Raw genomic sequence first — 16,055 nt, forward strand, 5'->3', positions numbered from 1 at the left:
CTTCCTCCCTCCACGCGCCATTTTGCATGGCATTCTCCCCCTTGTAAGCTCCAGCAGGGAGCTTATTCACTCTTGCTATTCCCCTCTACTCCAGCCCGATAATCGGCTGGGGGAAAAAGGGGAATAAGTAAAAAAAAAATTCCATAATTTTCAATTTATTATTCTCATGACCTCCTATTAAGAGGAGGTTCATGTGAAGAACGCGTGCTTAGAAATCGGGAATGTCACATTAGTGCATTCGGCCTTGGTACTCTGTGAGTTATCAATCTCTAGTAGGCAGAGTTGATGCTCTAGGCTAGCCATAAGGGGAGGCTTAGGGACACCTCACTCAATCAGTGGAGGTGGTGCTTGTGGTGGGTGCACCAGAGAGCCGCAAACTTTTTCTCCACCTCATTCTAGGGGTGATTCTCAAGGGTGTTGTGGAGATACAGATGTTGTAACCCCTGCGGTTGGTTGCTACTCCTTTCTCCAATGCATCGGTCTTAGAGAGGGTGGCTCAAATGGATGGTATGGAGACACCAATGCAATGTCCCCAAACCATCAATCGATTGGATGCTTATCACCTTCACAGAAATGGTAAATATGTATTGGCGTGCAAGTGGATGTATAAGTTGAAGAGTATCCATGGTTCCCCCAATCCACTATATAAGGCGAGATTGAAAGCTATGGCTTTTAAGTAGAAGAAGGGAGTTTGTCTTAGTGAGATATTCTCTCTTGTGGTGAAGATGACTTATACTAGATGGATGTGAAAATGAGTTTTTTTTCATGAGGACTTGCATGATAACATTACATGCAATAATCTAAGGGCTTTCAGAAAAAGATAGGGAGCAATTAGTGTGGAGATTGAGGAAGGTTCTTTATGGACTTAATCAAGTCCCTAGGGTATGATACCATAATTTGATACCTTTATGCATTCTCAAGATTACTCCTATGGAGATATGGATCTATGTCTCTATACAAATAATGCCCATGATGGTAGCCTTATCATTTTGGTGCTATATGTTGATGATATTTTGATTGTTCGGAGTGCTCATGATGAGTTGGATACTTTGAGGAGTTAGCTTAAGAAGAGCTTTGAGATGAAGGACATGGAACATGCCTCTCATATACTTGTGATATGCATTCTACGGAGTCGCTCTAAGGAACTCCTCTACTTATTAGAGAATGAGTGCACTCATAAATTCCTTGAGTAGCTCCATATGTAGGGTTCTAAATCTATTAGCTAGTCATTACCTTCTAGTGTGAAGGCTAGTTAGGTAGATTGTGTTTGGTTAGATGATGGTAAGGTCAAGAAGGCCAAGATCCCATATGCATCTATGGTGGGTAGCCACTAGACTTAACATAGCATTTGTAGTGGGATTTTTAGCTCATTCTATGGCAACACCTGGAAAGAAACATTAGGATGCTATGAAGGATATCATGAGATACCTTAAGGGCACTCCCAATATGTGCATTTGTTATGGTGGGTAGGATACTAAAATCATGGGCTACATAGTTATGGAGGTAGTAGAAAGTCCACATCTAGCTATGTCTTTAGCTTTGCTATAGGTGATGTTTCTTAGATATCCAAGGTGTGAAAATTCATGGGCTTGCCTATTATTGAGACTAAATACATTATTGTAGCCACATGGGTTTGCAAGGAGGCCTACTAGTTAGGCCATTTGGTGGCAAACCTTGGTATGACTATGTTTGCTACATTGCATTTAGACTCTATGAGTGTCATTCAGTTCACATGTAGTCTAGTATTTCATCCACACACCAAGCACATTGAGGTCCATTATCACTTCATCTAAGAGGTGATTGACGACAAGCACATAGAGCTTGTCAAGATCTTGATTGATGACAATTCTTTAGATTTTCTCACTAAAATTTTCCTAGTGGAATGTGATGCCTTTCTTTGAAAGATAATGGGAGTAGCATGAGATAATTTCTACTTTCACCCTCTTATATCTATATGTACATTGTCAAAATTTCCTTGTTTTTCTCCACACTCAAGCAGTATATTCTCCTTCAAGTGGGAGGCTGTTGGGAGTTAAAGGCTACTTGTGCCTAGCTGCTTATATTTAGTTGTACTTAGTGCTTGCACATCTGCACACTAGAGGTGGCAACCACCTGTCATTGTCACTTTATTGTTTGTTCTTACTATGACAATAGAATAAGGGAAGGGAGGTCACACATTGTGACAGTTGGAGTTTCCATGAACCAATCTATCTCTTCTTTGCTTGAACCTCTATACCTTTTGCTTCCCTCTTGCTTCCACTTATTATTTCACTTCCACTCCACCTTTCTTCCATTAAATTATTGGGAGTGTTTTTGCCAATACAAAATTTGATATTCAAAATCATGATTTTGATCACTTAGTTTAGCTACAACTAGGGTGGAAAGAAGGTTCAAATTTAGCGGAATAGAGAATAAAGATGAGAACTCAAGTTTTGTATCAAAGTCAGAGGAGAGTGAAATGATTTAGAAGATGAGGAAGCAAGAAGAAAATGCAAAGTAAGAAGAATAAAAGAAAAAAGGATATGAGATCATTCAAGTACGAAAGGAAAATCAATGTTGTTTCAAAGAAGTCAAAAACTAAATTGGAAATAAAGAGCAAAGAGAAGCTAAGATATTTTGGAGTTATTATGAAAGGGAACAAGGACAAAGTTTCATCATATATACCAAAAAAATGGGCATGAGACTACATCATGTTGGTATAGCCAAAATGTAAGAAGTAGTTAGCCACAACACCTATGATGTATCCAAGAGTGAGACCAAGAAATCCTGTACAAGTTAATCAAGTAATTCCTAATGGCAGATACTCAAGAGGATTTATGGAACCAAGGAGATTTTCCCCATGACAACCAGAGAATAGAACATAGCAACAACAAGATACAGAAGGAGGATCATATCATTACTCTAAGACTCAAGATCATTACATTGGACCAAATTGTAAATTATGGGCAAAGTATAAGTAGTGACAGGAGTGACAATTGTATGAATTTTAAATAATGAAAGAATCAATGTATCACAACAACCCCTGGTTGCAATAGTACTTGTGGAATTACCTTTATAAGTGAGTAGTAGAGAATATCACAGGATAGTAGATTGTGCAAAACCATAGACTCTAGTTCTTAATAAGGACAAAAATGTAGGATATTAGGAAATTAAGTATGCCATGCATGATAGATGTGGGTTCTCAAAGTAATGATAGTGGTAGACTACAAGAAGGATCATGTGGATGACATGGTGATTACATGTTCCAAAGAAAAAGCCAACATAAATTGGGAAAAGCAGGAGTGAGTAAGAAGTGGAGCTCTTAAAAGGGTTGCAAAAATACATGGGAAGGGAGAAAATAGGAATTTAGTTCTAGAGAAATAAAAGATAATGATGATGAATAGGATGGTCTAATAAGAGAAGCTAAAGGTGAGATACAATAATCAAGACTTTAGGAAAGTAGTGGATCATAAAAGCCTACAAGTTAACCTTGGAGTAGGTTGGACCTAGTTCTAGGATTTAAGGATAAGTTTTTGAAAAAAGTATTTAATGAAGTTATTGGCTAGCAACAAGCATTAGAATGTTGGATAGTGGTTGCAATTCATCATGAGGTGATAGATTAACAAGTTTCCACTATACAATTTGAGTATGGAGGAAATTTTTAAATGATATAATGGTGGATGGGGACCGAGAGTCAATGTCATCTACAAAAAGGTACACTTGACTAAGTCAATAGTTGAGTTATCATCACTACCTCCTTTTCAATCCAAAATGGTAGATCATGAACATAGAAATAAATCCTTTTGTTGTAAAAGCTTCTGAAACCTCTTGCACCAAATTTTCCCTCCTCTCTTTCAAATGTGTATCCATGGTCATTACTGCATTTGGTATAAAAACATTGGTTAATATGTCAGAATGCATGCTAATATAGTGTTGCCAACATGGGACATGCGTGGCTCTTTTGCTTGTACTCATGAATCTAGCCCAATTTTCAACGATTATATTCTCTACCAACCATGGCACACCAAATGGTTCTTTTCCAATGAAATATAACTCAATCAATAGCATTATCCGCTCTATAAACCATCATAATTGATTCTTCCTACTAAGGTTGAGGTTGCAAAGGGTATATATGTTCCTTGGCCTTCATGTCCCCCCAAATTTTTTTACCATCTCATTTGTCTTATATGTCCATGATTTTTTCATGTCATTGATTGAAGCTTGGAATATTGACAATAAGAAATATTCCAAGAAAATATCAAATTGTAGCAACATTTGGGTTAGAAATATTCCAAGTCATGATCAACAACAAGATGAAAGCTTAAAGATGTAAGGTGGATGAGATTGTAAAATAATGTGGGGAGCCAAATGGTCTAAGCTCTAGGGTTTCAATATATGTATATCCTCTATATCACGTGTATTAAAGTATTATTTATAAATATCATTATTTGTGAATTTTTCTTGAATAAAACACAACAAATTCTTATTCAATCTATAAATAACCCCTTTATACTACACCCTTTTGTATGTAATAAATTTCTAAAAATGGTATTACTTTTAAAAACCCTTTTTTTGGGCCCATGCAATACATACATATGTCCATGAGTGACCCCTAGAGGGGCCAAGGAATGTGTATGCCCTGTGCAACCGCAGCCTTAGTAGTAGGAATAATTGATTATGATGGTTTATGGATTGGATAATTCTATTGATTAAGACAGACTCGATTGGCAAAGAAACATTTTATGTGTTATGGCAAAGTAAGTGTTCCAAACTGAGCTAGAGTCCTATGTGATTGGCTTATGATAGAAATGCGTGTGACTAGTCAGAGTAACTATGAATAGAAGAGCTATACGGATCCCATGTTGATAGCATTGTATTAGCATGTTAATGCAATGCATTGTAGTAACATATTGGCCAATGTTTTTACCCCATACTCTAAGAAGGACACTGAAATAGAAATAGATGGAGTAGTGATCATGAATGTAGAGTTGCAAGAGATGAGGTAAACTTTCGTGCAAATTTGGTGCAAGAGGTTTCAAAAGCTTTTACCTAAAAGGATCATGGACATGGACATAGAAATAGATGGAGCAGTGATCATGGACATGCTGATGGAATTGGGATATCTAGATTTATGAATAAGAAATCTTGCAAGAGGTGTAGTTCTTCCTATTGTTTCACTTTCAACAAATCTTAGCTCAAATGGTCTAATCTTTCAAGATCAACAAGTGAAATCCTATTGAAGTTAGTATTTCTGCCCATTCTCTATTGAGTAGATTGACTTCCTTATAGAGTTTTGGGTCCACAATTATGGAAATGAACTATAGATTTGCAAGCCAATGTATATATAGTCTAATACACCTTATCAACCATGATCTAGTCAAAGACAACTTAGAAAGAATCAAGTCTTTGAATCAATTTTCTAGGACATATATATTTACTTATTTCTTAGCCAAGTGGAATCAAATAAGTGCAAGGTTTATAACTTCCATTTTGTTTGGCAAATAATGCCACATGAGAAGTATCTACCTAGAAGAGGAGGTGGCAATGTGGCATAGTTCTCTATTCCCTTGTGCTAAGCATCATCACCGAGCTCCCATGGAACACATTATCTTAGATAGCTAGGCTACCACTAAATCTACCTCATACGAAAAGTGCCTAGCTTGATCTATAATGATATTGACTTGGGTATCTAGTGACTCAACTTTGATATCTTAAACAATAATAGCATCAAATTGATATAGCCACATATGTGAGAGAATCAAAACTCCAAGCAAGATAGAGCAACACTTGTTTTAGTGATATTGCGAGACGCGGGGAGTGGAACATCAACCCCTCTATACATAAGGCAGATTCTCATCCAATCCCCCTAAAATAGTGCTAAGCCAAATTCTATGGTACCAACACTAGGTAGGTCATGCTTCAACTCTAATATTAACCCTATCTTTCAAAAAGCACTTGATGGGTTAAGTTCACCCTTCCATATGACCACTTCTACTATTGAGGATGTTATCCACTCATGTCCTAGTCCTTTAGTGCACATAGACCAAAATAATAGCAAACAATGTTTCTAAAGTAGTTCCTTTATTGAAAACAAGTGAATAAAGTTTATTTTATCAATGACCATAGGTTTGATCACTCACTATAATATTCCCACTAGAAAATATTACTAAACTTGACTCCTCGCATGCCACATAAAACCTGTGCAAGGTTATCTCCTGCATTGTAAATACCGACAGTTTAATCCATACCCCGCATGCGCAAAAGCGAGGCCTCCGCATTATGAAATTGAGCCCCAGGGTTCAGGATAGCATAACTGTGGGGAAACACCCTTTTTGAAGGGGGGAAAATGGATAACGATCAAAATAATGCAAAATTTTTTACTAATTCCCCCAGCCGATGCATGGCTGGAGGGGAGGGAATGGGAGAAGGAGATGATGTGTTGAAGTTGGTGTATGGGGGAAGAGCCATGCACCGGCTACGTGGTGGCTTCCCTCTCCCCCCTGAAGCCTATATAAGAACACCCCTTAGTGGGGGATAGAGAGGAGGAGCAGACGATAGACTGTCGGTTGACGATGCCGCCGTGCTGGGAAGACGCCATTGCCACCACGAACCCGCCGCCAGGCTGCCGCTGCAGTCGTTGCCCTGCCCAGACCGTCAGGCCGCCGCCCTTTCCACTGACATAACTGTCATAAGTCTTCTCCCCCCCCTCGACGTTAAGCTGCCATTTAGCCCTCCCTCTTCCACATAAGCTCTGAAGCATAGAAGCTTCCTTGGAAGCTTCCATTAGGGGGCTTCCTTAAGCCCTGTTTCCACGTGGCCACCCGAGTTTTTATATAACCCCATTTTGGTGGAAGTTTTTCCTGCGGACGGGGGGGGGGGGGGGGGAAGGATAGATCTTGAGGTTGCTTAGCAAGGCTGGAGGAAATTCACCGATCGCGTAAGGGTGAAGGCAAACCGAAAGTCCGTAATCATGCCCACGATGGATCCCAAGAAGTTGCAAGGCGCACCTGCGGGAGGTTCTTCCCCTGACATTCACGTGGACATCACCATGGAGCCACAAACCCAGGTTCCACGAATTTATTTTTCCATAAAGAAATGTTTTAAACACTTAATGCATGTTTCCAATTCACCTAGCATAGGATAATGCATTTCTCGCTTATCGTTAGTTCAAGTAATAGTGATAAAAGTGCATTTGATAAATTATCTCTTTAAATGATAGATAAGGAATGATGCATGCCACACAATTGGATCATTTGCATTTCCAGACTTGTCCATCTTAAGAGATTAGCTGCATGTTGCTATTTTGGTGCATTTCCAAAGTAATGAGTCTAAATGTCTATTACTTAGGGCAAAGGAATGAAATTGATAAGTGCATTTTTGACTAGACATGGTAGGAATAAGCGTATGTCGCATTTTAGGCAACATCTTCATTGTAATGATTCATGAGGAAAAGTTAACACCCGTAGGATGTTATCCGAAAAGAAATAGCAGAGCACGAAAATGATATTATGGACTTGCAAGTGGCATGTGCTTCTAAAATGGAATAAGTTTACACTAGCTTTAGTTTTTAATGAACTTCATTAACTACGTTGTAGCTAGAAGAAGGTTGCGTGTTGCATAGTCGTCATAGGAAAAATTCATTCATCAAGAGTTGCATTTAGGAAAGGTTGCATGGTTTATCAAAGCATGAGATTCTAAAGTGTAGACAACAAGGTTGTAAGCATGATTCTTTGATGTAAGTCCTAGTAGGTCCCAGGAAATTTATTCTTCAGATTATCATGCGTTTTTACTTTACCAAGGAAAGATAGGGTTATTGCGAACCATGCGATGCGTAGAAGCAATGAATCACGTGTTTACATATATTGTGGCAGTTGCAACTATTTTTCTCCTTTAGATCAAGTTTATCATCCCAAGGAAAGGCTCATCCTTGTCGCAAGAGAAGTAGATCGAATTATCTAAATCACCTAACCCACAAGGGATTCGTATAGGGATGGTACCATCGATACGATAAATATCCCAAGTGCTAACTAGGGTTTAGCACGTTAAGGATTCGGCCTAGTTTTGCACTTGTTGCTAAGTCGAAACCCTCAAACCCAAAGGTCCTACCCACATTCACGGAATTTTGGGTCAATTGAACGCTCATGCAAATAATGATCTAGGGTTTCTACCCTAAGGATCATTCAGCCTAATGCTAAAACTCGTATTGAGTTGGAATCCCTAGGACTGAATGTTGATGGCCTAGTGCAATTAGGATTGGGTTGGGTAAGAAGACACCCTAAACCCTGCTTCTTGTCTAAACATAATTCCTTGACCAGGAAAAGCCGTTAAATGGGTGAAATGATCCCATGGAATAGACACGACACTTGTGCAACAAGTTGCAACGTCGCATGGCCTTGTGGTTTGATCACAAGAGAGTTTTGCCATTCCTTGGAATGAGGTTGGCAGGTTTTTGCGTAAGTTTAACTTGCAAGAGGATGAGTAATCATCCTGTTACATCACCTTTCTTGGGGAAAATTGCCAAGTTAAGGGAAGCTAGGTATTTTCTTGAAAGCAAAGGATCAATTAAGTTAGAGCGACATGGTCGCCAGGATTTACTGTTAATTTATGAAACCTAAGGAATTGGTTAAGTTGGGTTAATAGGGTATGTCTCTAACCCAAGAACAAAAGGGTGAACAAACAAACCCTTGGGGATCTTGCCAAGTTGCAATTGATCCCAGATCAGATGCTGGATGCATTCGGAGAGAAGGATTCACTCCTTAGTAGTTGGCCAAATAAATGACCACTAGATTGATTGTGCTTGTAACAGTTTAAAAGCACTATTTGCATTGTTTGCTCAAGGAACTAAAGGATGGAAAGATATTTAATGCTTCAGGTTGAAGGCCTGAAGGGAGAGGTAGCATCAGTTACCCCTGACTGTCAGCCTGGCCCTAACCAAGGGGATTGTTAGCCGCGCTGGGAACGTGGACCGAACCCGCCGTGTGAGGTCTCTCCATTGAGTCCTACTTGGAGCAGGAGGACGCTTGGGTGCCAGGGGGGCTCTGGTCGTAAATCCCTTGCCTTTCAGGCCCTACGCAAGAGGCCAACGTGACTTGGGATTGGATCTCGAGGCCCGCATACTAGTCTACGGGCGGAATCTTGGATTAGTAATCTCTGTGGATTGTTGTGTAGCCTTCGGGCAGATTATGGATTGCCTTTGGGCGGATTATGGATTAGCCTACGGGCTGGACTTTATGGATGTATTCCAAATATAAATAAGATAACCTGTTGAAAAGGAACTTGTTTGACATTGTTTATCTATGTCAAGTGCTAAGATTACGTGAAGGAACTAGTGTCTAACTGGCTAATTAAAGAAGCTGCTTGATGTATGTCCAACTAAATGTGGTAGGTAATTAGACAACTAAAGCAACCTTGAGGAAAGTGCGGTGGATGTGGCCATTGTTGAGAGAGAGAGAGAGTACGAGAGAGATACACAAGACATGCTCCCAAAGAATGATTCATATTGATGTAGAGTTAGTATATATAGGTGAGACCCAAGTCAAGTGAGAGATGATATATATAGTTGTAACATCCCCACTCAAACAAAGGTCTCTGGCTACGAGTGAAAAAACCCTTGGGGAGAACAAGGGAAAAACCCGAGCCCCTACACATACCTACGATACAAAAATGATTTACTATAAAGTTTTCTTGAATACAATGATACATGCCTCAATCAGTGAGACAAGAACTTGGAACAATACCAAGTGCATGTCTTAATGAACTAAAGCGAGCTTCATTAAGAGCTTTTGTGAAGATGTCTGCAACCATTTGATCACTGGGACAATGCTCCACCATAATGGAACCTTTCTTGACTTCATGTCGAACATAATGATAATGAATAGCAATATGCTTTGATTTACTATGTTGTATATAGTCTTTGGTAAGACTAATAGCACTTTGGTTATCGCATCGAAGAGGTGTACTAGATGATGAAGGATGTCCCAAATCTGCAAGTAGTTGTCGAAGCCAAACTAGCTCACGAGCTGCTAATGATGCAGCAATATATTCGGCCTCAGTTGTAGAAACCGCAATGTTAGAAATCAAGCTCACCGTCAGTGTGTCTTCATCTATGACCGACATCTATGACAGCTAGTGTGTACAGCTGTCTACATGTGACTACATTAAATAAGTCGGGTTAGTAGTCAGTCAGTGACCTGACTAGAGTTAGTCAGTCTAGTCTACGTTTACACTAGGTCACTTTATCTTGTAGTGTGTGTGCTTTTCAGTTTAGTGTGCGGAAATGAAGGAATGAGCTTGAGAACCTGAAGGCTCATGGATATGGAGTCTTTCCCTTTCTCTCTCTCTACTCTTTGAACATGGTATCAGAGCCTCATCCATGAGGCTGTGGGAGAATGGGCATGACAACTTGCAGTGCAAAGGAGATGGAAGTAAGGAATGAGGAAGAAGCTGGACACTTGCAAATGAAGCCATAGTCAAAGGAAGGAATCAGCGTGGACTGCCTTCTGAAAATCGTGGACTGCCTCCTGAAAATCAGCAGCCTGTATCTTAAAATCTGCGCCTACTGATCTGAATGGACAGCAACTTGTATCTGAAAATCTGCGCGGCCTGCTGATCTGAATGGACAGCAACCTGTGTCTGAAAATCTGCGCCTGCTGATCTGAGTGGACAGCAACCTGTGCCTGAAAATCTGCGCCCCCTGGTCTGAAAATCTGCGCCTGCTGATCTGAGTGGACAGCAACCTGTCAATCTTCAGTGGGGCACCTGGACAAGGTTCATAGAGCATGTATGCTCACTATTGAAGGTATTTGAAGTGTGCAAGAAGTAAATACTTGTGTGGGAGCTCTGTTATGAGCTGGAGTGACAGACACAGACCTATAATCTTTTCTGAACTACTGTAAACATGAATGGACAGCATGCATTCAGTCATTACTGACACACAGGAGCCTTGTACTATACTCAGAAGGCATCTTTGGAGCACAAGAATGTGTCAAAGCATGTATACATTGGATCAAATGTCTTGGAGCTGAGATCTCTTGCTCAGAATACTCAGATCTGAAAATCAATGACAGGCTGAAAACTGTCATACACAGTCAATGACAGAATACTCAGATCTAAAAATCAATGACAGGCTGAAAACTGTCATACACAGTCAATGACAGAATACTCAGATCTGAAAATCAATGAGACAGGCTGAAAACTGTCATACACAGTCAATGACAAAATACTCAGATCTGAAAATCAATGACAGGCTGAAAACTGTCATACACAGTCAATGACAGAATACTCAGATCTGAAAATCAATGACAGGCTGAAAACTGTCATACACAGTCAACGACAAGTACTGTGCATTACTGAAGCAATACAAGTCATCTTGGGGGTTCCATCATCTATATGAACTGACCTGTACATACTGAATGCATGGAGAATTGAAGCAAGCAATGAGCATCATTGAAAACTGAATTTTGAAGCTGAAATAAATGCAGTTACACTGTCCTGGTTAATTACAAACAGCTCATGAGGTTTATGTCATTGGTCAATGAAGACAGGTTGTCTATGCCTACTCAGATGCTCATGTATTGAACTTGCCACTACAAAGTAAATGTATGACATGGTCAAAAGACATTTTGGAGCTGCTTGGAGCTTGGTATGCTGAATTCTAGTTGACTGCAACCTGAAACTGAATTTGTTGACACACTCAGTTTTGGACTTGAAATTGCTGCTGGTTACTCACAGTTTACAGTTTTCAGACTGCATGTATGTACCCTGGCAGTGAGGTTACATAAGCTTAAGCTGAAGCAAACACATAGCTTATGTATTGACAGTTATATCTACAGTTGAGACCACTTGTTTGAGGGTTGTTTTGGGGTGTCAGTGGGCTGAAATACCCTAGTTTTTTCTGCAATTTAGTGCAGAAAACTGTCATAAACTATTATGGACTGAACTTAGTCAGTCATACTTATTGGACTGCAGGGAGTCAGGCACTTGATAGACAGTCTATTGCATCATGGCTAATACACATGGGACTGACAATATCACTCAGATAGTTGGAGAGAAGTTGGATAATAAGAACTTTACATTATGGAAATTCAGAATGAAAAACTTCTTGGGATTTATGTACAGGAGATGAAGTTGCTCCTGAGTTGCCTGCACACAATCCAACAAATGAACAGAAAAGAGCCTACAGGCTATGGAATGAAAGAGCATGCAAGGTGTTGCATTGGTTTTCCTTATGTATATCTGATGCTATGGTAATTCAAATCACTGGATGTGAGACTTCAAAGGATGCTTGGGACATACTGATGTAAAATTATGGAACCATGACACATGCAAGAAAGATCCAGTTGAAACAACAGTTCAACAACATGTCTAGGAATGGCAAGAGCATCCAGACGTATACCACGGAGATTAAGACCATAGCTGATCAACTTGCTACTATTGGCTCAAGTGTATCAGAAGATGATATGATTGCTGTTGCTTTGAATGGCTTAGGCAAAGAGTACAAAGCTTTTGACACTTCCATTTCTGTCAGAGAAGAACCCCCTAGTTGGGAAGAGCTAGTTGCTTTCTTGCTGCATGAGGAAGTCAAACTTGGTTTGAATACAGGTTCTAGTGCATCTCAGAGTAGAGACACTGTGTTGTACTCTAGCCAGTGTGGCAGAGGATCTAGAGGTCGTGGTTCATTTTGAGGTCGTGGTGACACTCGTAATACTTATGGACAACAGCAGCAACAGAGTAATTGGCATGGTGCAAATACACAAGGCCAGCGTGGATCTGGTGGGTTTAGAGGCAGGGGGAGATCACCCAGAGGTAGAGGTGGTGGTTCTGGTTCATGGCAGTCGTCTGATCAGTCCAACAGGGACAAGGACTGCCATTATTGTGGCCGGTATGGGCATATTGCAAAGGATTGTTACAAGAAGCAAGGAGATATGGAGGCAAAGGGCAGACAGCATGGGCACTATGCATCTTCCAGTGGTGCTCATGATGAGTCAGTTGATAGACTCTTTGCCATGCAGCATGTATCTAAAAATGCATCGAGACATGATAGAGATGACAGATGGTACATTGACTCTGGTGCATCAAACCACATGACCTCGCATGGAGAGTGGTTTGATGAGATGGTTGCAGGTACACATGGTCATGTATGTACTGGGGATGACACCCAACATGACATAAAGCATAAAGGGATTGTTCCATTGATGATGCCTGATGGCAAGAAGAAAGGCCTACATGATGTATTACATGTCCCGACCATAACAAAGAATTTGTTGTCTGTGGGTCAAATGGCAGAACAGAATCTGCAAGTGAGGTTTAACAAGGATGGATGCTTCATTGAGGAGTATGGAAATGGCTGCAAGTTAAGTGCCAAGGGCAGAAGGGATGGCAGGATGTTTACATTGGATGCGACCATTCCAGGACTCAAGGCAACCATGTTTTCACATGATAAGAGTGCCATTCGGGATGTAGAGATTTGGCACAAGTGAATTGGACATGTCAATGTACAAAAGCTGAAATCTATGCAGCAAAAAGAAGTAGTACTTGGATTACCTAAATTCAAGTATAATGATTTTGGTCATGTATGACCTGCATGTCAGTTTGGGAAGCAGGCACGGTTTCCTTTCATGAGACATGTAAAAAACAGCACTAGGCCTTTACAGTTGGTACACTCTGATGTCTGGGGTCCTTCACATAATGCTTCCTTTGGCGGTGCACGATATTATGTCTCATTTATTGATGATTTCAGCAGGTACACTTGGCTTTATATCTTGAAACATAAGGATGATGTGTTTGATGCATTCAAAGACTTCAAGAAACATGCTGAAAATGAATTGGGCTGTTACATATCATGTTTGAGATCAGATGGAGGAGGTGAATATGTCTCAAACTACTTTGACAGGTATCTTGCTAAACATGGGATCAGAAGACTGCTCACATGTAGTTATACACCACAGCAAAATGGTGTTGCAGAGAGGAAAAACAGAGTTTTGATGGAGTCAGCTAGAGCTATGCTGAATGAAAAATGTTTGCCAAATGGTTATTGGGCTGAAGCAGTGGTGACTGCTGTATATGTGCTGAATCGAACCCCTACAGCAAGGATTCATGATGTCACTCCGTATGAACGGCTGTATGGTCATAAACATGATATTTCACACTTGAAGGTATTTGGCAGCATTGCATATGTGCATATACCGGATGAGAAGAGGAAGAAATTGGATCCTAAGGTAGTGAAAAGTGTGTTTATTGGATATGCACAGGAATGGAAAGCTTATAAGTGTTATGTACCTTCTACGCATGAGACACTCATAAGGAGAGATGTGGTATTTGATGAGTTAGCATCTTGGTATGGGAATCCTGTTGCAGTGCCTACTGATGGCTCACCCAGTATGAGTCATGCTGAAAATACTCCTGCAGAGAGTACTTCCATGACTGGTCAGATAGGTGATGTATCATCTACAGTGAGTCCTTGGACAGGACGATTTTACGGAGTCGCGCTACTGCATCCACTGACATGGATATGTCAGTGAGGGGGAGAACAGATAAGGGAAAAGAAAAGGTTTTTGAAGATGTAACAGGTCCACTCACTGTAGGTTATGATTCATCTAGCAGTGACAGCTTAGATAGTGAATTGGGGATTCCGTCTGTTATGACGCCAGGTGCTAGACAGAGCCGTTATGTGCCACCTCATGAGAGGCAAGCTCACAGTGAGCCACAGCTCAGGAGATCAGAGAGGGTCAGACGACTTGCTGATAGGTATACTTACACTGGATATTCAGCCCGTCATTATGCTTATATGACGAAAGTAATAGGTTTTAGAGAACCAAGTAAGTTTGATGAGGCAGTTTCAGATGAGAATTGGCGTGCTGCTATGGATGAGGAATATTCAGCTTTGGCTGAAAATTGTACATGGGATTTGGTACAGTTGCCTGAGGGCAAAACACCTATTGGATGCAAGTGGGTGTATAAGGTAAAATGTAAATCAGATGGATCATTGGAAAGATATAAGGCCAGGCTGGTTGCAAAAGGGTATGCGCAGCTGTATGGTCTTGATTATGAGGAGACTTTCAGCCCTGTAGCAAAGATGGCTACAGTTAGAACTGTGATTGCTTTGGCAGCAGCTAGAGGCTGGAAACTATGGCAGATGGATGTAAAGAATGCATTTCTCAATGGACAATTACAGGAAGAGGTTTACATGGAACAACCTGAAGGCTATGTACATCCAGAATTTCCAGCACATGTATGTCGGCTGAAAAAGGCATTATATGGGTTGAAACAGGCACCCAGAGCATGGAATGCTTGCATCAGCAGTTATTTACAGCAACATGGTTTCCGATTGGGAGATGCTGATCATAGTTTGTTTGCAAAGAAGACAAATAGTGGCTATGTTTTCCTAGTTGTCTATGTTGATGACTTAATCATTACAGGAGATGATGAAAATGGGATTGCTGAAATAAAGACGTGTTTACAGGCTGAGTTTAAGGTCAAGGACCTTGGAGAGCTGAAATACTTTTTGGGGATTCAGGTTGTTTCTACACCTCAAGGCATATGGCTGCTACAGAAGCAGTATGCTCATGACATGTTACAAAAATATGGTATGGTTGATTGCAAGCCTATGGATACGCCTTTGGAGCAGAATGTCAAGCTGCAGATTGATGTTGGGACAGAGATTGAGAATGTTACTATGTACAGACAGATGGTAGGCAGCTTGATCTATCTCACGATCACTAGACCTGACTTGAGTTATGCTGTGGGGCTGATCAGTCAGTTCATGCAGAAGCCTCGCAAACCACACTTGGATGCAGTCAGAAGAATTCTGAGGTATGTAAAGGGTACCATAGATCATGGGCTGTTTTATGCATATGGGAAAACCCTTGACTTGATGGGGTACACTGATGCTGACTGGGCTGGTTGCACATATGACAGGAGGTTAACCAGTGGCTATGCATTTGGATTGGATAGTAGCATGATCAGTTGGCAGAGTAAGAAACAGCCTACAGTTGCATTGTCCAGTACGGAAGCAGAGTATCGTGGTGCTGCCTTAGCGGCCTGTGAAGCTAAGTGGTTACAGAAGTTACTGAATGACT

This window comes from Lygodium microphyllum, chromosome 4, assembly GCF_053477565.2.
Source record: "Lygodium microphyllum isolate KBCC chromosome 4, Lygodium_microphyllum_v1.1.10, whole genome shotgun sequence".
NCBI lineage: Eukaryota > Viridiplantae > Streptophyta > Polypodiopsida > Schizaeales > Lygodiaceae > Lygodium > Lygodium microphyllum.